Source organism: Labrus mixtus, chromosome 22 (assembly GCF_963584025.1).
Source record: "Labrus mixtus chromosome 22, fLabMix1.1, whole genome shotgun sequence".
Classification (NCBI taxonomy): domain Eukaryota; kingdom Metazoa; phylum Chordata; class Actinopteri; order Labriformes; family Labridae; genus Labrus; species Labrus mixtus.
The window spans coordinates 11,882,999-11,907,646 of record NC_083633.1 but is presented as its reverse complement, the minus strand read 5'-3'; the positions used below and the strand labels follow the sequence as shown (position 1 = coordinate 11,907,646).

Below are 24,648 nucleotides of genomic sequence, written 5' to 3'. Positions count from 1 at the left end.
ACAGGAAAATGCCATTGTGCCTTTGAGAAAATGGAGCAAAACACAGGTGGCCCTCAGACAATGGACTCTGTCTCATTTCTCCACTGTGAGTCAGTGGGACAGGAGAAGCACATGGCTGCAGAGTGAAAATTGGCGTGATTATCATCTGATTTACCCTGCCACCCTGTAGCTCAGAGCCCCACAGTGGGCCATTCTGGCAGTGGCCAATATAAAGCTGAGAAAAAGCTGGCTTGTATTTGCCCAAAATTTCTCTCATTTGCTTTCCAAACAGCTTCATCCTCCCTCCCACTCTCCCTCCAGCTCTCTCATATCTCACGCAATTGATTGAAACCCTAAACGGCAAGATCGGGCCCATCTCAATCCAGCTTTTCTATGAATAGTGGATTGGAGCTGAATGTGATGCGGTGTGTTGTGTTTTTAAGGGAATTTCAGGTCAGAGGGCGGGAGGCAGTGGGGTTGGCAGGCTTTGGTGATATTGTGCTGTTCGCGTCTGATATTGTAATGTGGCGTGTTGTGCTGTCCCGTCCTGTCCTAAGATTTGTGTAAGAGGCGCTCAGAGACTCCTGTCACTTCCTAATCAGGCCATCTTGCAGTTCGAGAATATGCGCATGTATTCCTTGAAGGGGTTTTCTAAGCCTTTCTTTTTGTATATAACTATCCTGTATGTTATGATCTGTCTCAGCCACTTTGTCCTGTTCTAATCGTCACAGATATGATCGTTTAAAATTAGGCGCATTGGGACCCACTCATATATATATATATATATATATTTTTTTTTTTTTTGCTATTAATAATGTAGCAAGCCATGAACTGACAGTATAGTGTGCAGCAGTGTATTTTGACAACAAGCGCATGTCTGCGTACATGTTTGTTGCTCCGGTATGCCTGTGCTGTCCCCACCAAACACTTCATGTTTTAAATCTCTGCGCATCTCAGTGCAGGGCATTTAAGTGCTTGACCTAATTTCTCTGGCAGCGAAGAATCCACTAGTGAAGGCCTTCCTCTGTGTGTATTTGTGTGTGTGTGTGTGCATGTGCGCACGCGCATGTTGCTCTGGGTGTTTCCTTCTTGCCTTTCTAACAGGAAGCTGATGTGGAGTTCAACTGAGGACAAGGAAAAGGCCTTTTCTTTCCACTGTGAATCATTTGAGAGAGAGAAAAAAAATGAAAAAAAGAGAGGGGAGAAAAAAAAGAGACCAGGCCGCTGCATTGATTCAACCCTCTGCAATCTGGCCCACTTCTCTCTCTCTCTCTCTCTCTCTCGCTCTCTCTCTCTCTCTCTCTCTCTCTCTCTCTTATTCCCTGCCTTTCTGTCTCTTCATTCTCCTTACCTTATTGTCAGTTTCAGCCTTTTTTCTCTCGCTCTTTTGTTTTATTCCTAGTTCTTCTGATGTTGGATAGACAGCAGTGTTCTGGAGGGAATCGGAGGGTTTATGGAGAGTTCACGAGTCCTGTGAGAAGATGGGGGGGGGGGGGAGGGGGGGAGGGGGGGTAGAGAGAGAGAGCGAGAGAGAGAGGAAAAGCAAATGAAGCAAAGCTCTGTGGGGAGAAGTGCAGGTTCTTCCGGTTCAGTTTTAACATACACCTAGCAAAAAGTGAGCTACCTACTTTATGAGCTAGGGGGCAAAATAATAAAAAAAAATATATTATCAAACACCTACATAAACTCTACCATAGGCTTTATTAAGGCCAGTGTTGAGGCGCCTTGAGGGATTGTGATTCCCTGTGTGTGTTCCATAAAGCTGTGATGTATAGAAACAGAAAGGACTAATAATAACTCATGAACATGGGTTAGAGATAAACAGCTTAATAGCTTAAATATTTAACTAGGTTTCCTATAACAGAGAAAAAAGCAAACACAAGGGTGATTCTTCATATATCATTAAACTGAGTTAATCATTTTTACTTCATATTTCATGTCAAATGTATTTGATATGGAGGTCGCTGATTAAAGAAAAAAGGCATATGTAATATTTTAAGACTGGGATATGTCTCAGACATAGTTGATGAATCAACTGTAGGCAAAGGCAAATTTTAAAAACGTTACAGCATCACCTTAACCCTTAATCTTGTTTTCGGTTTCGTGTACATATTGCAGTAAAAAGGGATTTAGAGTGTTTATATTTTATCTGAAGCAACCCACCCAGCCTCGTTTCATGTGATTAATAAAATGTTAATGTCTGCATGACTGAGCTACAACTTTGTAGGGGACGGTGCTGCTGCAGCATGAGATATTTACGAATCCTCCTTTGTCATAAAGCATTGGAAAAAAATTAACTCGAGGAAAAGTTTACGTTCAGTGTTTCATTTTTGTACAGGCTAAAAGGACAATTTCTTAAAATGTTGAATCCCAGTAACTTTTTTGTCTGATTGTTTTTATATCCATTTTTCCTTTTGTATTTGTTCTAAAGGAACGCATTGAAGTGTAATAGCTTTGACCTCCACAGATTAATGTACCAATTAAATAATATGCCCTTGCTATTTTTAAGCATTGGAATGAGAAATCATTATATAAACATGTTGTGAATACAATTTATGAAAATATTGTATTAATTTAAAGACAACTTATGGTTGAATATAAAAATGAACAAATACCAGCTGGTGCTCTGAGCAGCAGCGCTGACATGTAACAGCAGAAATAAATCAGTAAGGATGTACTGTGCTCACTTTGCACTAGAACACTGTGAGAGAACAACACGCTACACAAAGTGCAGACCAAATGCTGAATCAATCACAGATCATTGTGCTCAATGAAACAGCAGTGGTGACGTACACGTATTTGTAATTTAAGTCTTTTTCTCTGTGTTGTGTTTTTGGTGCAGGGCAAGTGAGGACAGGAGTGAATGTGGAACAACATGGCTGTCGATACTGCAGTCCAGGTGAGTACATTATCATGCTTACACAGCAATGCTACCTCAGTCTGTGAAGGGAGAGATAGTTGCAGCAATAATCATACAGGAATAGAATACTTTGAATTTCAAGATTTATGTCTGGAAATTCACCTAAATCTTACAAAGTTGGAAACACTATTATTTATTTTTTTGAATACAAATCTTCATATGTGGTGACATCATCATCATCATCAACCTCGATTGAAGGTCTCGGAGAGATCATTGAGGGTGACCCTCATTTACAATGATCCTGAGAATACATACATAAATGACAAACATAATGAGTTAAAGCTACTGCAGGAAATACAATCAATAAATGAGCAATAAAAACAATAACATATATAAAATAAAAATAATGTAGTAGTCCATTAAATAACATTATTCCATTTGTGCTCAGCCTCTGTTGGGTATCTATTAAAAATGATCGTACTTTTCGTACATTTGAGTTTAAAGAATGATTTGGAAATTGAAACTCAGTTGGAAGAACATAAAATCTTATATTCACACAAAACTATTATTAGGGAAAGCAGTGTGTGTTTCTCTTCAAACTCTTACTCATCACTATAATCTGTTTTTTCTTGTTATGGTCTGTTCAAGAAACTCAGCTGCATTCAAAATTGTAACTAAAATTGTAAAAAAAAAAATATCTTCTCATCACTCGCATTATTCAAGCACAATAATGCACAATAATTTGTAATGCAGCCGATTTTCTTGAACAGACCATAACAAGAAAAAAAAACAGATTATAGTGATGAGTAAGAGTTTGAAGAGAAACACACACTGCTTTTCCTAATAATAGTTTTGTGTGAATATAAGATTTTACAGTCAATCTGAACAAACCCTGTCTTAACTCCTCATAGTTCACGGTATCATTTGTACATGATTGAATTTATGCTGGATTGAATCGTGAATTGTGCTGTGAATGAGTTTTCACTCATTCCCAGCTGGAAATTGCTGAAATAAAAGCAAAGGCAAACATGCATGACTTCTCCAAGGCAAATGAACGAGCATGCTCTGAATAGGCAGTTGTTTTTTAGACCTGTAACTAATATACCGGGCTCTAGCTTGAATTAAATCCTGCTTGCATATTATTTATTATGTTTGTTCTAACACACATTTCATACACGATAGGAAGAGTTAAGTGTTAAATGAATATCAGGCTTAGAGTTCACACGTTTCTTAATTCTTGATGATGCTAAATGATGTTATTTAAATAGAAAAAAACCTCCTTCACACTTGTGTCACACAGTATTATGTATTTAGGCCTTACTGAAGCCACAGTATTCAATACTTATATTGAATCAAATATATCATTTTTCGTCCATTTAAATGATTTTTCCATAATTCAGAACAACAATTAATTTAGGTTAATAGCAGCTTTTGTGGAATAGGGGTGGGTTGTGAGTTTGAACAATGCTTGGCAGCATAATTTGCTTTTCAGTGATGAAGTGAGACAGAGGAGTTTGTTAATTTTTTTATTTTGGTCTTTCATTAGCTCAGTGAGCCTGCACCTATTTTCTTGATCCTGAGATTTTCAGGGCTGAGATTTAAACGTGACCCGTTATTGCGATGAGCCCTTCTGTCATGCACTGTGGTGAAATGTTAAGGTATTCAATTCCTTTTCAGCAAATATTCTAAACATGAAGTACATTAATTTTGGACTGGTAGTCCCTTCAGTTAAGCCATGTACATTTAAACTATTGCTTGAAGCAGAGTTTGAATACACAGTTCATTTTTTGATTATTTTCTTTCAGTGTATCTCTACCTAATAGTTACAAGCTTGTAAAAAAGGAATTACAACATTGCTTTGTTATATAAGTTAGAAATGGAAAATACCTCCTATATGAGCCTGATGCACATTTAGTATCCTTCTATATAGTAAAGTGCTCAATCTACTATATAAGCACGTTGGTCATCTCCCCTGGCCCGCTCTGATATTCATCCTCCGTTCCACTTGCTCGCTCAGTCTCCTTGCAGAGTTTAAGCTCATGTGGGACATCTGCAGAGGCCCGCAAAGGATTTTAGAGGGGCAGGGGCTCAAATTCACCGAAGGGCTTTTTAAATTAAATTAAAAAAAACCTGGAACGACAAATAATTTTACACTGTTAAAGAAACAATACAACTTGTGTATTAAAGCAAACAAATGACACAGGGTTCAAATAGTGATACATGACAGTTAATTATACTAGAATTTATAGAAGCAGTTTAGAGTTAAGAGTATATAAGATCGGGGCGCTGGTGGCGCAGTAGTTAAAAGAAGGAGAGACTCTTCTAAACAGTGTGAATCATTTCCTTAAGCCCATCAATATGTAATCACAATGAACAACAGTTGTAATCCTACTTTGGCCACATACCTGAAGTCTGCCTATGCCTCAGAATAACTCATCAACCCACTGACGGAGTGCATGTGGGTATGAGCATTCAAACTTGGGCAGCTGAACACGCAGCTGCAGCAGAGAGGATTGAGAAGAGGGCATGGATTACATATCTCCTGACCTTATATTCTTATTTGACCAATTATAGGATATATTTTCGGTGGGCCAGGCTGTGCGGCCATAGTCAATTATTTATCAAAAAAGGGCACTTTCTCCACAGAGAGCAAAATGGCAGGTGGTCAAGCCCCTTTTTTGTCTGCGTGTACACACACCTGGACATCTGTAGGTGTCAATCCCAGTACGGCTGGGCAGAAAGAACTGCTGTGGGATGTGGGATTAGTTTTCTTTTTATTTGCAGAACTAACCCCTTAAAAATGAAGGAGAACAGTTTTAACTTAGCTCAGCTTAATATTACCATGTCGAAATACGTTGCCATAATTTTAGATATAAAGTTTTACTGTAGAAAAAAAGTATTTTAAGTTCTGTCAGTATTAAAGGAAATCTTAATGTAGTTGTTGTGCACTTATCTAAAAACAGCAGTAATGATCTAAAAAAATGACCCTGAGACCTGTTCAGTAAAAGTTGTAATTTAACCATGGTTTAAAACAGTCAAATTAAAGTGGAGATGAGGCAAATCACCAAATTATGGATCAATCTTTAGAGCAAAAAGAAAGCAGGAGGATTAATAGGCAAAACTCAAATAGGGAAAATGAATGGCCTGAACACAGCAACATAAGCAACATAGAATTACTGACTTCAAAGGTTGGAAATTGACCTGCATATGTACCTGGGCCGATGTGGGAGGGGAAACTGGTGTGGAGGCTGGTTGGCAAGGTCATGAGGAATGCAGGGTCTTACTGCAAGACAGGTAAAAGTAGTAGAAACATATTTAACAGTGGAAACAAGAGTGGGATGCCCCTCATACTCTTGACCAAGGGTGGATCAGTGTTTCCCACAGGATTTTATGAGAATGTGGTGGAGGGACAACTGTCTAGGGGTCCAGGGGCATGCATCCCTGGGAGAAAAATGTGTAAATTTTAAAGATAAATGCATCAATTTTGTGCAAAATTAAGAAGCTAATTGTATGAAAAACATTGTTCTCTTTTAACAATTTTGTGCTCTTGTAGTAATTTAAATTGTCAAAACATAAAATCCAATGCCCGTGGTGCCCAAGTAAAATGTCTCTGAGCTCAGCCCTCAAGCAGGCAGTCAGGTGCTCTCCTTGCAGCTTATTTTGAAGGTCATATTTGACACGGAAATAAAAGTAAAGTACAATTAGCTAAATGAATGTAAATAAAAAGTGAATTTGCAGCATACTGTTTTTGCTCATCTTTTAAATTATGATTATCGCTCCTCTCCAGCTCCACCCTCTTGTCCAAATTTGGATAATTTCTCTACAACATTCAGTGTATAATCCAGAGTTCCTGGTGCAGCGGTAGTACAAATTTGCATACCTCAAGCACTACAGGTGCTTGCTGGAGGTATGGACTGGCCAATCAATGCCTCCGGGACTTGGTTGTGTCCTTCAAGACATGGAACTAATATTGTTCTGACTTGATGAATAGAAACTTCCCCAGCAACCTTTGATAAATATACACAGCATATGTTACACATGTTTCTGCATGGTCTAAGATTAATTCAGTGTTACCCCTGCATACAAAACATATACTTGATCAGCATGTTTTGGAGGTGTCCTTGATTAGGACTTCACTGCAGGGACAGAGGGTTCTTGCTTTTTGTTCATAAAGAGGACGGCCCCTGATGGTGACAAGAGGGACAGGAACATTCTTCCTTCAAAGGTGTTACTGATGTATTTTTTTCTTCACATGACGTTCACAGATAATTAATTAAGCTGGCCCTTGGGTGGACACATTTCCTACCTGAGGTAATGGGGGTACAAGGGAATGTAGAGAGGTGACTGTTTTGTTAAAAAACATGGTTTTATCCAGTCATTTGAAAGGTACTTCTGGGAGTCCTGGAAACTTGTGTGCATGGGACGGGGCAGGTCCAATACATGTGGCACAAGAGTAAATGTGGGTCTTGGCAGCTGGAATCAAGTATTCATGTTCTTCTTTGTTCCTGTAGATGACTGTTGATAGGGAATGATGGGAGCAATAATCCAAGTCTGGGTTAAGCTATCAGGTGGGCAGCACTGCTTTGATAAAATCAGACTATAATTATCATGCCCATTTATAAAAAAAACATTCCCCTTTCTTTCTTTCTGAAGGGACAATTCTGATATCAATGGAGTAGTCAGCCACCTGGCTTCCACCTTAGCTTAGATTTTACAGACCGCAGGTTTCTTCTCGTGGTGGTTGAAAAACCTCTTGAGCTGCTTGGTTAGACTCTTTATAGAAGGGTACACAGCTAACTTTTCTCCCCCACTGAGACATAGCACAATCCTTTGCATCTAACCTGGGAAATGCTGGTTAGTAAAGCAAGCTTTAATCCAAAGGTAGGTTCCTAAAACAAGGAAATGAAAACAAAAATGACAAAACCTGGCAGGTATCTTGGACTTGAGGCCAGCTAATCCAATTGGGGATCAGGCTATAGGACTGGATTCTAAAGGGTATCTGGAGGTCATGAGTGTTAGTACTGTACATTGCAGGAAATGCAAGACTATACACACGGTCATAAATAGCTCAACCTATTAACACACATTTCACATTTATTACACCAACTTGATATTCTAAATACATTTTCTACGTATTTAAAGTGTATTGGGTTTAGAAAAAATAAAATGACCTTTTGGTTATTGGTGTATCTCCCACTTCATCTCTACTTTTTAAATAAACCCCTTGATTTCTGTTTAGTGGAGGTCCAGTAGGCAGCATGCCTCAGATCAGGTGTTGTCCAGATGTGGTAGTGAGAGCCATCCTCTGGCTTCACCAATCTCTTATTTGGAGATGAATGGGAAGGAGGAAGTTCTCAAAAGTTACTCAAAAACATTTTCTCTGCTCATGCTATTTTAATTTGATTGCAGTGAGTAGGTCGAGCAGGTGAAGGGCATCCCTCAACATAGTATTTGTTTCCTATATACTTGTTTTTTTTCCTATATCCAGAATTAAAATTAGGATCGGATATTGGTCACAGTGACACACATTAAGTAGCCTTGCAAAAAGCGAAGGTGGATTAAGCAGTATCTGATTGCGAGCTTGACTGGTGTAATTCTTGATAGCGGGAGCAGTTCAGGTCCCCTGGCCTCCAATTACAAAGTATTACATACAAGGTAATTATGGGGTAAGGTTCATGGCAGTGTAACGGTATTTGCAATGTAGTAAGAGCACAATTACAGCACTGTTGTAAAGAAACTTTATCCAGTGTGTGTGTCTGTGTTCACAAAGGAGACGTAATAAAGGTGAATGGTTGCTCTCCACCAGACAACCAGAATGAACTGAACAAGTTGCTAAAATCTCTCTCTCTCTCTCTCTCTCTCTCTCCCTATCTCTCTTACTTCTCTTTCTCACTCTCTCTCTCTCAGACTGGGGGCTGCCCTGCCTCCATGAAGCACTCGGCCACTGCTGCATTGTGGCCTGGGGCCTCATTTGAATGGGCCTTTAGTATTTTGTGTGAACAAGTCAGCGCCATTTGCATTTGTTCCAGTCACAAAGGTTTAACAGGTCAATAGGGACTCCCTGGCAGAAAACTAACACACTAGGGTACCTTTTTTTTTTCTCCCTCCCTCACGTCTGCTCCATCGCTCTGGTTGTCAGGCACCAGGCTAGCTTGTCCTGGTAGTATGAAACTCACGCATGTGAGTTTTAAGAAATAAAAATCTTGACTTCAAACAGGTCGTAGGGTAAGTGTGGTTGTACGAGGTACTTGTCAATTGTAGGTGTATTAACCAAAGGAGATGCAGATCAGCTCAGCCCCGATCTCTGACCATATGTTGGCGTCACTCAGTCACGCCATCAAGCCATGACGTTGTATCCAATTTTCAATCCAGTTTTTACGCTACACTATTTAGAACCTTAAAGTTTACATAGATTGTTTTTCTAGTCAAAAATGGTATCCATCACGCTCAGATCTTGTTTTTATCCCCCTGTTTCTAAGATAAGATAATGCTTTATTTATCCCACAACGGGGACATTTGCGGTGTTACAGCAGCAAAGAGCAAAGATTGCAAACAAAAAGCGAACACAGTACACAATTTAAATAAAAAAACAGATAGATACCACAATATAGATTTTAAAAAATAGATTTAAAAAAAAAAATAGATCAGCTGAGAGCTGCAGTTTTGACAAAAATGTAGTCAGAATATTCAGTGTAACAGACATGCACACAGTGCAAATAAAGTGCAACATGTTATTGCACAAAGTGGTTTAATAGACAATATAACATTAATATAACATTATTATTGCAAAAGGTCAGAGTGAATTGTGCGGTTGTGTGTGTGTGTTTTGTGATCTACTGGGAGCAGGCTTGGTTAAACAGTCTGACTGCAGCAGGAAGGAAGGACCTGCGGTATCTCTCCTTCTGACACCGCGGGTAGCGAAGCCTGCCGCTGAAGGAGCTGCCCAGAGCTGTTACAGTACCATGCAGGGGGTGGGAAACGTTCTCCATCAGGGATGATAGCTTTGCCATCATCCTTCTGTCTAACACCACCTCAACAGGGTCCAGGGGGCAGCCCAGAGCTGGCCTTCTTCAGCAGTTTGTTTAGTCTGTTCCTGTCTGCAGCCGTGATGCTGCTGCTCCAGCAGACCACTCCGTACAGGATGGCTGATTCCACCACAGAGTCATAAAAAGTCCTCAGGAGTGCTCCCTGCACGCCGAAGGACCTGAGTCTCCTCAGCAGATGAAGTCTGCTCTGGCCTTTCTTGTAGAGAGCTTGGGTGTTATCAGTCCAGTCCAGCTTATTGTTCAGGTGAACACCCAGGTACTTATAAGAGTCCACTATCTCAATGTCCTTTCCCTGGATGATCACCGGTGTGGGAGAAGTGGGTCTGCGCCTGCGGAAGTCCACCACCAGCGAGTTGATCTGGAGGCAGTTCCGCTGGCACCAGTCCACAAAGTCCAGGTTGAGTTCTCTGTACTCCCCCTCGTCCCCATCAGTGATGAGGACTTTCCCACACTGTCTCTTGGGAGGCCGGCCTTCTGCTCTTAGTCTGTGGCTAAACTAAAAAACTCAAATTATGCCTTGTAAAGACTGTGAACTACTTCAGAAGGCAACCAAGAAAATAATTAACTTCAGAGAAGACATCCGTCGGCTCTCTGATGAACTACAGAAGAAACTCCCTCCCTTCCAGCTTTACGGAGGTGGCTCTGGACAGGCGGATTTCCACACTCAACTCGGCCATCCAGGACACAGTCGCCTGGGATCCCGCTGCCTGTCTTCTTCCTGCTAAACACTGAGTCACGTGTCTTCCTTGGAAGATGTTGTGATCAATAGCAGGAGCAGGAGTTTAGCTAAGGTGGACACACCACTTCACCTGGAACTTTTAAACTGCTTTGCGGGCTTATCTGATGAGGCCCCGGCTTCGTTGCTTGACCTCCAGCCGATCGTGTTCCAACCTGACCTGGCAATTGCATTTGAAGCCGCTATTTCTTCAGCCTCTGTATTTGGGACAGCTCAAGCAGCAGGGTTTCCCACCACGGAGATGCAGGCCAGGATGCTACCTGCACGGGGAACAACCTCCTCCTCCCGCCGGAGGATCCGACACTGTGGAGAGCTGTCTCCTTTCTGGATTCAATAATCAGAACTGTGAGAGTAAGAAACACAGGTGGCATCTGTTTCCCCGGCGCCAAGGTGCTGGACTTCTCAGGAAGGATGCCAGACATAATAAACTCCCTCGTCAAACTTCTCATCAGAACTAGTTTATTTTTTCCAAATATCACCAGTCCAAAAGAGAATGACCTTTGCCGGGTCCCCGTCCCTCTGTGGAGATCTCACCGTGCCTCAAACTCACAACCCCTCAGTTGACTTGTTCACGGTGGTGTAGTCTGTGCGGATTACGGTTATGCTGCCCCTGTTAAAATAAACAGAAGTCAAAAAGTCATCGCTGTCAAATAGGACTTTTATTCAACTGGCATTTATCTCTGATGAGCTCTGACTCTGATCTCTGACCTTGGCGGATGTTGGGTCGCAGACACGGTGTGGATCACAATAACCTTAGACCACTTGCCCAGGCTCATGATCGATGACAGTCATGACGATGTGGTTCTCAGCCTTGGCATGGCTCTTAAAGCGAATTCCTAACCAATAAGACCTCTTACTAATCCACGTGACATAGCCTGTATTGTGCCATCAGCTAAAGACAAAATACCTACTCTTAGGTCTCTATACCTTTAACATAAACTCTTGACCCTTCAGTGACTTCCAGGTACCCTGCAGTCTTTGAGCAATTTGAGCCAGTATCTCTCTTTATTATCTAACATAGTACATCATTTGCGGCCCAATAACTGCCCTCTAGACAGTTTCTCAGCTTATAAAGAATGCTGTTCAAGCAATTTGAACAAGTCTTTGTGTTTGAATGAATTCCTCTCTTCAACAGGGTTTGTAACAGCTGCTTTTAAACATGCTGTAGTTTTGCACCTTCCCATCTTGTTGCACTATCACACTCCAGTTAGACTCCACTTAGGTCTACAAACTAACTGCTCCTTGAAGTCCCTGAGATCATGCTTAAATATAGAGGCGATCGAGCCTTTGTGGTGGCTCCTTGTAAGTTTTGGAACGGTCTTCCTACTCACATAAGATCTGCTCAGTCAATTGATTTTTTATTTTTTTGTCAAAAACGCATCTCTTCTCAATGGCCTTCAATTCAAGTTGACCTGGACTACTTTATTTAGTATTTTATATTGTAGAGCAAATCTTTTGTAGTTATTCTGTTTGTGGTTTTTAATCTCTGTTGTCATTTATTTTATTCTCGTATATGTTTAAATGACCTCGTACAGCCAAACTTCAAAAATACCAAACTATCCCTTTAACATGACTAAAATACTAGTTTGCTAATTTGTGAAGTAGTAGGAAAGCCATTACAATCATTATTGGTTTGAACATTGTAAAGCTGTTTTTTGTGTGCCAGCTGAACAATTACAGGGGAATATCTGGAGGATACAGAGTACAATCTCATGAAAGATTTATTGTGATTTTTGGAAGGATAGCAAAATTCATCTTTTATGGTTCTGTTTTCTTTCGAGTGTATTTTATGTCTGGCTTGGGTGGACAATTAGTTTAAAGTCTACTTATTGTTCTAAAAGTCATGTAAAGTAATTTGTACAAATGTAAGTTACCTTAATGCAAGTGGTATGCACTTGAAATAGAAGAACAATAGTGGTCCACCACCACATTTCCATCCACTCTATGTGGGTTTTAATTGCAGTCACTGCAGCAATTTGTCCAAGTACTCAGAGAGATTGTCCTGCATTTCAAATGTCAAAAGTTTCATAGTCCAATCAGCCAGGTGCCAGGACAGCGAACCCCCCTCCACCCCCCCCCCCCCCCCCCCCCCCCCCCCCCCCACCTGCTCTATCATTTTTGGGTAAGAGCTTTCACCAGTCACGAGTACCTCACGAGTAAGTATACTGTAAACCAGTCATACATTTTGACATTTTTACTTGTGAGTAATGCTCCACAATATTACACAACAATCCCCAGTCTCATTTATCACTTCATTTACAGCAGGCTTTTATCTTAATGTAATCATCTTAAACAAACAGCGAGACACGCATATCTATTCACTACATTGGAACTGTCCTGATGAATACCGTGTAGAACAGAAACAAAGCTTTGATGCCCTTTTGAAGGTCCAGTTGTTGTATTGTTAAAACTTGTATTGTTAAAATTTGACTAAGGATTTTCTTCTGCCACAGATCATTTGAGCTGTGTACTTGTGGATTTTGTATCAATAGCAGAATCCCCATTTGAATAATACTTCAGAATAAAACACTTTTATTCTTTGTGATTGAAATGTGTAATGGAGCATGCAGAGCTTCAGAAGGTAAAATATTTGTGTTGATTGTATGATGAAGTGTAGTTAATGTCTGAACAAAGACAACGTAAAGAGTACATACTGTTCTGTAGCCTGTCAAACCCAAAAGGCATTTTTGTCAGTGCTGATGTCAGACAAATAGATTCTGTGAAGGGAATTGATTTCTGCTTATGACGCCGTGTACCCCCATGTTAAAGCTTGTTCCAGATCATTCTGCTAGGGTAATCGCTGTGTACATCATACACATGATGAGAAACTTCTCATCATGTGTCTACGAGACGTCTGACTGTGCATAAAAATAGCCAAAGAACTTGACACACAGACACAGTGCTTATAAAATACAATACAGAACTATGTACACATCATGTACACATGACTAGAATCTGCACGGGTTGTATCTATATCAGAACATTAATATTGAAAAGTATTTGACTGACAGAAAACGAGGGTCTTATCGAGTATTTTGTGGGAGACTTTTGCTACTTTTGCTCCTGTCATGTCTTTCTGATCCTACCTTTCTACAGCAGTGCTTGTGCTGTATTTTGGTTCACTTTATGTTTAGCTCTCTCACTGTCCCGCTATATGGACTTCTGTTCCTTTATCTTTCAAACCTCCGCACTTAGGTCCCAAGCAAATAAAGCAGAGTGAGAGCCCAGCTTCAGGTGCTACAAGCTGCTAGCTAGGCCTGTAGCCAGGCCCAGAGAGCCAGACCTGGCAGCTCCGAGGCTGCGACGTGTGAAACGCTGCACACAAAGGAGCTCGCTCCATCTGTATGCACCCAACATAGGCAGGCTTTTGTTGCAGCCGACAGGCACATGACTGCTAGCATCTTAACCCCTGAGAGCCAGCGTCTCTTTTCCCTTCTCACTCCACTCCACACTGCAGTGAAGACCAAAGTGAGTTAACATTTTAGTAAAAAAACACAATCCTTTAAGAGCTTATTGTTCTTCAGTCATTTATATGTGTGGCAATTGTATGATCAATTGCAAGTATATCAAATACAAACCCTGGCAAATATATCTTAATAGTGAAATATAGGCATTCGACTACTGTTTATTATAATGTTGAAGATTTTTACTTTAAATTCTGACTTTTCTGTTAAAGTTCAAGTAAAAAAATGTTTGAGAAAAATGCTTTACATGGTATTGTAAGATTTGGATTACAGCTTCACTTATTTTAAAAATGACTTAAGGTCAACCCGAAATATAAATCAGAACAGAGAACGAAACAATGAAAGAAAATCACAGCTTTTATTTGAAATAAGTCAAATTAAACTCAAGAATATTTTCTGTGCTGCTCTCTATATTAATAAAACCCTCAATATGCAGGTCAAACGTAGAATGCTTTTCGAAGTTCAGGTTAATTACATTTTCTGTCATTTGTCAGTTATGTGTCTGTACATTTAGCATAAAGTTGCAGTAACTTAAGGAATGGGACCGCTGACCCGCACTGGGAGACCCTCTGTGAAGTCCGTTAAACGATAAATCACAAGCATAAAGACTCAACGGCTGCTGCAGATATTGGGATACTCCGACCCATTGGCACTCTTTATTTTTCAGTTTTAGAGAGCTACGTGGCATCCTCGATTATATCACACTCACTTTACACACGCTCTCTCTTTTTTTCTGTTTCTCGGAGTGTTCATAATTAAAACGTAGTAATGCAGAAATATAAAGAGTAGAACACATTCTCATCTAATTCATTAAACCTTTTTCTCGTGAGTATTCTGTTAAAAGGGAAATGATGCTGTTGATTTCATGAAAGCGTTCTCGTGTGCCTGATGTTATCCTCTGTAACCCGGGAAACTCCAGACATGTGCTTGATGTGTGCGGATGTGAAGCTAGGAGCATTGTGTATGCAGATGTAGACTTGTGCTTGATATTAACTCAAACAAAAAAATCAGTTTGACATGTTTTCTAATCCTGAATCAGCAGAGTAGGATACAGGTGACTTAAAGAAACAGTCCCTCATTTCGAATAATGCCTGTTTTTAAAACAGTAAGTGAAAAGAGGGCACAGGTAGGACATAGGGGGTTGCAGTTAAAATAAAACATGGCTTCTCATCACTTCGCTCCTCCTCTTTTTTTAACACCATCCTTGTATGATAGTACGTGGGTGTTCGGTCCCGACGGGGGCTGGGATGCGAAGGGCTCCTATCTGGGCCGAGCTAGGTCACGCAGGCCCATCCAGGCTGCAGTAGCTCTGTGACGTGGCATTAAAGTAGAACCAACAGCAGGCCCAAACCCTTTAAGAGGTGGTACCACTCCCTGAGCAAGGCACAGACCTGCATGTATGCTGATGTTTGATTCATCGATGCAGCATGGAGCCCTAATTTTGAGCAGGAATCAGGAGAGGTGTGTATGTTTGTGTTGGGAGGAGGAGAGAAGAGGGGTAAGTTTGAATACAAAAAAAAAAAGAATCGGAAAATATTTCTTTTGCTTTATCTTTTGCAGTGTGTTATACGCTATTACACAATACTAAAGCATTATTTCAAAGTAACTATAAAGGAAAATAAAATACAAATTTAGGCCAACATAAAGCTTTCTCCTGTGACATCTGATATTGAAAAATATTTTGATTCCTTACAATAATGGAGAAATTATAAATTGAATGAGACTGAGTTAGCAAGAATTTCAAGTTTAAGTTTGGTAATAAATTAAATGTCATGATTTAAAATTGCTAATACAAATTTTAGAAAAGAAAATACGTTTTAGCCAGGGATCAGAGAGGTGCTTTCTTTGTTCCCGTGGTAATAATTCCTTATAATTACTTTTTTTTTTCATGTCCTCGAGATGGGCAGTGTTTTCCATTAGCCAAATTAGAAACCAAACTTTTCTAATAAACCTGGCAGTTTGAAAATGACCTAGAGAGAACAGTCTCTTGGTTAACAGAAAGTAGGACGACGATTCTCCCAAAGCACTTCCCTTCCTTTAATGAGAGAGGAGCTGGGAAAAAAAGGACGAGCTACCAAGCTGTCAAAATGCTGCCTGTTTAGGATTTATTGTCTGTTTGGCACTTTTAAACGCTGTTTAGGACACTTGTCTGCAGCGAAAGCAGGTCCATTTTGTCCCTCCTCCTTTCCAACCTTTGCTCTGCTCTGCTCTGCTGCCGAATGGGCTGCCTCCACACAGAGGAGCTTGGTTTTCAGAGGTGAGTGGCTTCATGATTATCAAAGAAATACATGTAAATCAAAGTGCTCAGTTAGTGCTTGGATAAGTGTCAACTGTGTTCACAACACTCGAGAATGTTTATTTATTCCCTGCTGACTTGTGCACATTTGTTTAGAGTACAATGATCTGCTTTATTCTTCAGTGTATTTGTAATGTACAGTAAAGTAAAGCTTAAAAACGTCTAAATAGAGGCATGAAAACATGCTCCTATGTGCACACATGTATTTAATGCCGGAAGAGAAACTGTCACATTAAAAATGTAAAAGGTGTCAGTAATTTGCAGTAATGTGAGCTGCATTTAAAAGGATGATTTTTTAAAAACGTCTTCAAGCCAATTGATTTAGAACACACAGATGTCGGTGTTTCCATTAAAAATACAGTTTAGGTTTGTACGAGGCCTTTCTAAAAGGATTTGAAGTTATGTAAGAATGTGTTGGGACCTATTCCTGAAACCTCCTTCTCAATACATTTTTAATTGTTAAAGCTGGGAATTAAAATTCTCCTTCATTTACAAATGTTTCCAACTGAAACTAAAGGTTTCTTTATAATTAAAGTGAAATTGTAATGTTTTTATTTATTGAATTAAATCATGAAAAGCTCTGACTTGAAAGCGGTACATGACATTTTCAACATTTTCAGAGTGAAGTTAATGAAAAGGGTCAGAGTAAAATGTATTCTACATTTCAGTCCGACAGTCGAAGAAGATTTCAATTCTCTTGTTTTTAATATCAAACACATTTTCAGAATAAAAGTCTGTCCTTTTGCCACAATGCCTTTTTGAACTAATTAAAATCAAGCATGCGTTTTGTTTAATGTTATGAGGTTACACAGGAAAAGACTTTGATTTCCACCCTTTTCTTTTTCAGAAGGTTCTCATTTTCTCCATTAATCCATAAATTATTTTTTTTTAAATAATGTATCCGATCATTTTCCTCCCTGACTAAATTTGCCTCTTCTTTTACTTCATTCTGTGTTTATTCTTCCAGTCAAATAAAAGACTCTTCATAATGTGGCTTTATTTTGATAACACCATTGTTTAACTCCACACATGTATTCATGTATTCACGAGGTTCCTTTCTACTTGTTTCTCAAACAAATCTATCCATCTTTTATTTTCAACATTTACCAAAATTTACAAAGAGACAAAGAAATTCTGTAGGCGCTCTGATAGTTTTAAAGTTCTCTGTCTGCCATGTTTTATTATATTTTATACCAATTAGATTTGAAACATAAAAAAAACCTCCCATTTTCTCTCTTCTTTTTTTTATTTAGTGTAAGAAAGAAAAATAAATCAAACAGAATATAAAAGCAGAGAATTTATGACTCCTGGCTCCTCGTGCACTCTGTTCACCTCTTTGCTCCCTAAAAAAGTCGAGGAACTCCCAGGTCGCTTTTTTAAACAGACGAGTACGGATTCTGTCTTTTTTTTTTTTGTCATTTCACATCTTTTTTTCCTCTCTTTTTTACATGTCGAGATATGATATGGACGTGAAGTACAGAAATGTTCATAGCGATTTGGCAAATAATAAACAGTGTGTGAGTGACTGCATCACTCGGGCTGCCATGTTGTCTCCTCCTATCCTCCATTTTGTGATGCTTTAATCGAAGTTCGACTGAACTCTCTGACATTTAAAAAAAGTTTTCTTTTCACATCAAGCTCTTTGAATGGCCTTGTTGTGGAAATGTGCCGTATAGATAAACTTGCCTTTTAAATGATTTTCAGATGGACATTTAATATTTCTTTAAATAAAACCAATTCATTTTTTTTTACTTCGGCAGCTCACCTCACAGCTGATTCCTCTGCTTTTATCTTTAAGCTCCTTCTGAAAAAGCTGAAATGGAAAGGGTTTAAAGGTGGTTAGAAAGACAACACCTCTCTTAAGAAGGAATAAGTATAAGTATTTATTTGACAAGGCGTTAACCTAACACAACAATTTGTCCATGTAATCACCAGCAGCCATGTGAGAGGTTGCATGCGCTCTGCAGGGTGAGTGACTGTGACCTATAGCTCCATAATGGCCGCCAAGGGTCAGGGAGGTTAATAGAGACTGATGTATGAGGCCCCAGAGTGACATCCCAAAGGGGATGGCCCCTTAATCCTTATTAGGCCTCTGTGTTGGTGATCCTTACCTTTCAAAGCAAACAGCACGCACTCTTAGCCGTGGGGCCCCGGCCTGCCCCCAGTGTTAACACTTCTGACCCAGGGGTCGTGGCCTTTGTTCGGAACCCTTTAAAGAATGACCTTAGAGGTCACGGTTGTAATAGAGAAGTTGTCGTGGCGCGTGCGGCTGAGGGGCCCCTCAGCAGACCACCGTGTAGAGGGAGCCGGGCGCGGCGCACTGGTCACCGAGACGAGTGTGAACGTTAAAGTGACTAAAAGATAAAGAAGTGAGCACTAACTCTTTGGGTAGAAGCTTTGGCCTGTAAATCACAACAAAAACATTTGTAATATTTAATTCAAGAAGTCATTTATTCACAGATTTATTATCGAAAGGGTCACGTCTCTCCTCAAGGGTGATCCGAGGAGGTTTACTCACCTAACCGCATTTAATTCACCACTGGATAAAAAGAATACAAGAAACATGCTCCTCAAATACAATATATCAGAAAAATAAATGAAATATATAAAGTATCTATCTGTATATAAATATAATATTTATATACAGATAGATACTATATAATATATAATGAGCAGTGTTCTTTGAAAAAAGGGAATTCTCTTTAACTCTCGAGGGAAAATTAATTATTTATTTATAACAACTTGCGATGTGATTTCATTTATGATTTTAATTTTCTATAGAAATATTGTGACTGATATTACTCAAGAAATTCATGTGCTGCCTGTCCAAGAGCAGAAGAACAGCCAGATCACAGTGTGTGTGTGTGTGTGTGTGTGTGTGTGTGTGTGTGTGTGTGTGTGTGTGTGTGTGTGTGTGTGTGTGTGTGTGTGTGTGTGTGTGTGTGTGTGTGTGTGTGTGTGTGTGTGTGTGTGTGTGTGTTTCTAAATGCAATAGTCTGTGTTGGTTCGTGGTGTTTGTTGCAGTGGCTTCTCGAGATGGTTCATGAGGACGTGAAGGTGCCGGTGGTCTGATAAGACCAATCAATCGACAACTTCATTGTTTCAGCTTATGAATGAAGTATAACTCACTTCCACTGTGAGACATTTTTTTTTACCAAGTTGCCGCTGCGCAACATGAGCTGTGCATCACAGTGACTGCTCTGCGTGTTTGCTAGTTCTTATTTTTTACATTTAATTCCACTCTTTTTTAATCTTTTTGATTTTTGCTCTTGTGGAAGATTTGGTCAATATCGTGCGTTTTATGCAGCTTCTAGTCTTTTTTGACTTGCTGTGCTTCAGCCCTAATATTCAGATCTTTCAAGTATGACTTGCATTCTTGTCAAATATCAGCAATGCAAAATATGCCTTCTCACTCTGACACTCAAAGTGTGGTATGGCAGGTCACTGCTGCAAGTTTCACCTGCAGATGAAGGGGCAAAAATAGTGGCTGTGGGCTTTTGGAGGTGTCATAAATAAGGCTGTTAATATTGGAGTTTCATCAATGGCAGCATTACGCAGGCCGCTCCTGCAGGGGCGAGGCTGCGCAAAGGGCTACAGTGTCAGAAGTTGGCAGCTGAGCCAAAACCAGAGTCGTATCCTCAGATGAACTCTCCACGACGTACGGTGCAACAGGCGGTGCCAAGTTTTTTGAATTCCTGCCACATGTTAGATGGTAAACAACTGACTAGCAGAAACAGTGTCTTAGATAGATGAGGAGGGCTGAGGGACTCTTCAGATCGCTGATCAGACGCAAATTTGTGTACACTATTGTTTTGATTTATATTCAGCATGCAAGTGGTGTTCTATACTTGGAATGGCTGCAATTGGTTAAAAGATGTGGCGAGATGTGACGTCACACGGTTCAATCTGATGACTGTTTGGTGCTCCATCGGTTTTTCTCATCAAGGGACACACGTGAATTCATGCCCTGATAAAGTGCACTAAAATCAGTGTGAAGTTACCCTTTCTTTATTTCTGTCTCTCTTGTGCTCAATGTGTTCGTGATGGAAAGTGATCGTATTTGCGCATTGTGTGGTATTGATGCGGATGGTGCAGCAGAACACAAAACTCCGAGAATCTGAGTTTCGTTCGCGACTGTAGAAAGCTGAGGAGTTAGGCAAGACAAGTGCACTCACTATCTCTCCCCCTCTCTCTCTCTGAGGTAGACACACACACACACACACACACACACACACACACACACACACATCAGTGTAATGCCTTTTCTTTCAGCCTCCAGGACTGAAAGTAAAGAGGAAGGAGAGACTGCAACAAACCAAGCGGCCATGTTAGTTTGCTGTTCAATCGCTCATTCTCGTTCTCTCCGTCTTCGTCTACTTCTCCGCAGTAAAAAAAATACAAAAAAACAACACAAATATTAGAAAACATCATTCTTAAGAGGGGGGGTTCTGTTGCCTTTATTTGTTGTTCATTGTGTGTGGATTTTCCTTTCGCACTCTTGTGTGAGCAAGACAGACTGAATCAGAACCAGCTAGTCGTTGCTCCATGATGCGAGATGTGTCGTTTCTTTGGACAGTTCTCCCTTTTTCCCCTCTCTTTTGTGCGGCTGCTACTTCAGGGAGAGAGGAGGGGAAAAATTTGCCTGTGTTGAGTTTCTTTTGGGGAAAGAGTCGTGCCTGCAAAGGGAGGGGAATGGCGTCCAAAAGAGAGGAAGTTATTCTTTTGCCATGGGGGAATGTGTTGCAAACAGCTAAGGGGCATTACAGCACTTTGGCCACATAGAGAAGGGGGGGAAGTCGGACGGAAACCGGACGGGTGTGAATAACCTTCAGCAGGCTGATGCAGAGGTTGGTAGGTTTGCATTAGACAGGGAGAGGGAGAGAGAGAGAGAGAGAGAGAGAGAGAGAGAGAGAGAGAGAGAGAGAGACAGCAGGGGTGGTATCTGGCACAAAACACTTAAAAAAGATCCTCCTCATGCAAGCTTAAATTAACACTAGCTGCTCTGAGCTGGGCTGTTTATTACTGTAGGCTAGAACAGAGCAACTGGATGGACAAGAAAGGGTGGGAGACAGAAAAGGCTGGACGCTGAAGGGGAGGTGGAGGGGGAAGGAGGGTGTAGGACACGAGCAGAGTCATCAGCAGAGTCCATTTTATCGTTCGGTTACTGCCCGACATTTCTCCTCTCCTTGTTCGCACACAGGACGGGCTGCAGATCGCAGCGAGGAGAGCGTGGCCTAGTAGTGGCACAGGGCGGGCGCAATGCGGTAGATATTACAGGATTTTATAGCGTGGTTCAGTGTTGCAATTATGGCGGGGCAGTCGCACCCAGGTGCTTATGAGAGTTTGATCGTGTGCCAAAACAGTTAACGTTGCTTTTCAAGTCGTTGCGTCCGTGGTGGAGAAGAGAAAGCAGCAAGCAAGACAAAGTTAATCGGCTATCATGACAGAATTTCTGTCCGTTTTATTACTAGAACGCCTTCACTTTCGTTGCTTCGATTGCCCCCTGGAAGTTTAGTGATAAGGGACATGTAGGTCAAAGTCAAATGTCTGCTGTTGAACTCTTGTATTTAAAGATACATCGTTAATCTTTTCTATGAATGTAAAAGTTAGGTGTTGCAAGTTCCCCTAGAATCCTTTAATCATTTGTCAGTGTGCTTAGACTCCTTCTCCTCACCCTGCCTCCCCCCCCCCAGCTCCCTCCCCAACCTGCCTTGTGCACGCGCACGTCACACTGGGCCGGTGATGACAACGCGTCGTGCGCACGCACTCCCACACGTCCCCTGTTTCATCATCAGCTGAGCTCCTTCTCCTCCACTCACAGCTCTTCTCCCCTCCCTTTTGAGCCCCCACCCCTCTCGGCTCTCGCTTCTTTTTCTATCCATCGCTCTCCTCCTCCTCTCTCCCTGGGTCCTGGCCACATGCGAGAGGGTAGACTAGGACGCTGCAGCTCTGAAAAAAAAAGAGGGGAAAAACGCTCTGCTGCTATTTCTACAGGCGGGCCCTCCCCTTTAGCTAGTCTGTGCCAAAAGAGGGAGGGATTTTTTACTACTCCCAGTCCCAGGATTTTAACCCTCTGCCTACTCTCACTTCTCTCTGCAAGATCTTCTCCTCAATATCATGCAACAAGTGGCTTTGCTTTGGTCCTACTTCGACATAGCTGCGCCATGTTTGAGACGTTTTTTTCGGGATCAACCATTTTTCCATTGGCCGACTCAAATCAAATACATTTAGCCAGTTTAGCTTCTTCTGGGTTGTTGTCAGTAGAGTTAAACTGGACAGGGTGGAACCAGCGTTTTTTTGATCCGTGCACTCCTGTGATGTGAAGGCTTTTTCGAGCACGTGCTCCTCGATTTCTCGCCATGCTTCCTTTTCTTTTGAGTCGTCCCTGAAGCTGGGTATGTTTTTAACCAGCCTTTTGATTTCATGCTACCTGTGCACGTTTCTGGATTTCTACAGATGATTTTTCAGTTTTTTTTCTTTTACTCTTATCTCCTCTGCCCTCCTCCTTCCTCACCCTTTCCATCTCCAAACCTCTCCTTCCTTTTGGTTCTCTGCCCCACCCTCTCTTCCTCACGCTCTCTCCCCCTCTCTCCTTCTTTCTCTCTCTCTCTCTCTCTCTCTCTCTCTCTCTCACTCCCTCTCTCTCACTCTCCCTCACTCTCGTGGGCAGTCTCCAGTGAAAGGGGAGCAGGAGGGCGGAGCGGCGATGGGGCTTTTTCTGGGACAGGTGCCAATTCTAAACAAAAGACACAAAAAGCCAAAAAAGAGTGAGAAAGATCACAACAACAGGCAAAAAGTGACATGTTGCAGGGACTGATTTGTAGTAGTAACGTGTGTGCATTTGTAACTGTTCTCCTCTTGCAGGACTTTATTTTTTGGTATTGCATGAGTGAGTAGCAGCGGAGATCTTGAACCCCCCCCCCCCCCTCTCTGCTCTCTTGCTCCCGTGAAGGCATTTGAGTTTCGAGCGGGGAAAAGAAGGAGGGGCGGCTGGAGTTGGGAATGGGCAGCAGGAGGCGGAGCCATGCCTCCTCTCCTCCCTGTCGAGTCTTCTGCATTATTCATATGCCCGGGCCAGTCCTGCAATCTGACTGGCTGCCTGGCTTAGCATTCAGCCGACATTCAGCAGCTCTGTTTGCTAACATTCCTCATTCAAAGCCTTGTTAACTGCCAGACGGGAGGAACACGCGACTCCATGGGAAACCCACATGGCCTCCTTATTGTGGCGGGCCCTGACAGTGGCAGACCAGGGGGTGGCAGACAGGGGAGAGCCAGGGGAGCTGGTTTGTAAATAGTAGAAAACAGTTAGCCGAGGTTATGCAGGTTACCCGATGCTTAGAGACCAGTTCGGGCTAAGTCGGGCGGATTGACAGGGTAAAACCCAGACAGATGGGCAGACAGACATACAGACATGGTGTTGAGACAGACAGGGAGGCTGGCACTTTCTGGGACTCTGAATGGGTCTCTCGTTGGCGTGCCCGCCTACTCCTTGCAGGGAGTGCAGAGCTGTGTGACTGAATCCGAGCTCCTTCTCTGCCCTTCTCTACAGAGAGGATATGTGCACAGCCATGGAGGGATCAAGCACCGTAAACGACGGAGGTTGCAACGCTTTACCCCGGATAGCTGATGGCCGTGGTGTGTGCCAGTTCCCTCAAAGTATTAGTGGGTAAGTCAGGAGTGTGTGGGGGTGTTTAGGTAAGTGTGCTTGTGCATGTATGCCCTTGTAATTGTATGGTTGTGAAAATTGGTTTTCTTTTGACAAAATTATGAAACAAGCGCCTCAGTGCCGTTTTCTTCGTGTTTAAACATTTAAACGATAAGTCCGGGTGTTTTTTCTCGAGAGCGATTTGACGACCCAGAGAGGAGAGGCTAACTGCATACGGGCAAACCGGGAGGGTGGGGGGGGGGGGGGGGGCTTCGTTGCATGGCCTTTGAATTTCCGACAAAACTGAGCTAATCTTTCCTCTGCTACATTCCTACCTGCAGTTTGCGCTCCAGGTCGGCCTTTTGTGTGTGAAAGAGAGACGGTTTTGGAGGGAGCAGAGGGGGACTAGTGCTGTAATGTTGGGCCGAGGACCAGACAGGGCCTGCTACCCAAGGCCAAGCCCCACCACAACGCTCTCTCCCTCTCTATCTAAGTCTCTCGCTCCCCCTTTCTGTCAGCCGTCACAAAACTTTTACTCGCCACTCTCCGAAAACGTTTATTCATTTAAACCCGTCTCCATGAATATGTGTGAGGTTTTGGTTTGAAAATAGAGTGTTAAACG

At 41.7% G+C, this 24,648-nt stretch overlaps 1 long non-coding RNA gene across 1 annotated transcript in view; it reads left to right on the top strand.

Annotated features, from left to right (window-relative positions):
* The window catches only part of LOC132956663 (uncharacterized), a 32,920-nt gene that overhangs the window by 1,943 nt on the left and 6,329 nt on the right, over positions 1 to 24,648 (top strand). The window contains exons 2-3 of the long non-coding RNA XR_009666060.1: positions 2,822 to 2,878; positions 23,931 to 24,047. This is a non-coding gene — a long non-coding RNA (uncharacterized LOC132956663). The remainder of the gene's footprint in view (positions 1 to 2,821; positions 2,879 to 23,930; positions 24,048 to 24,648) is intronic.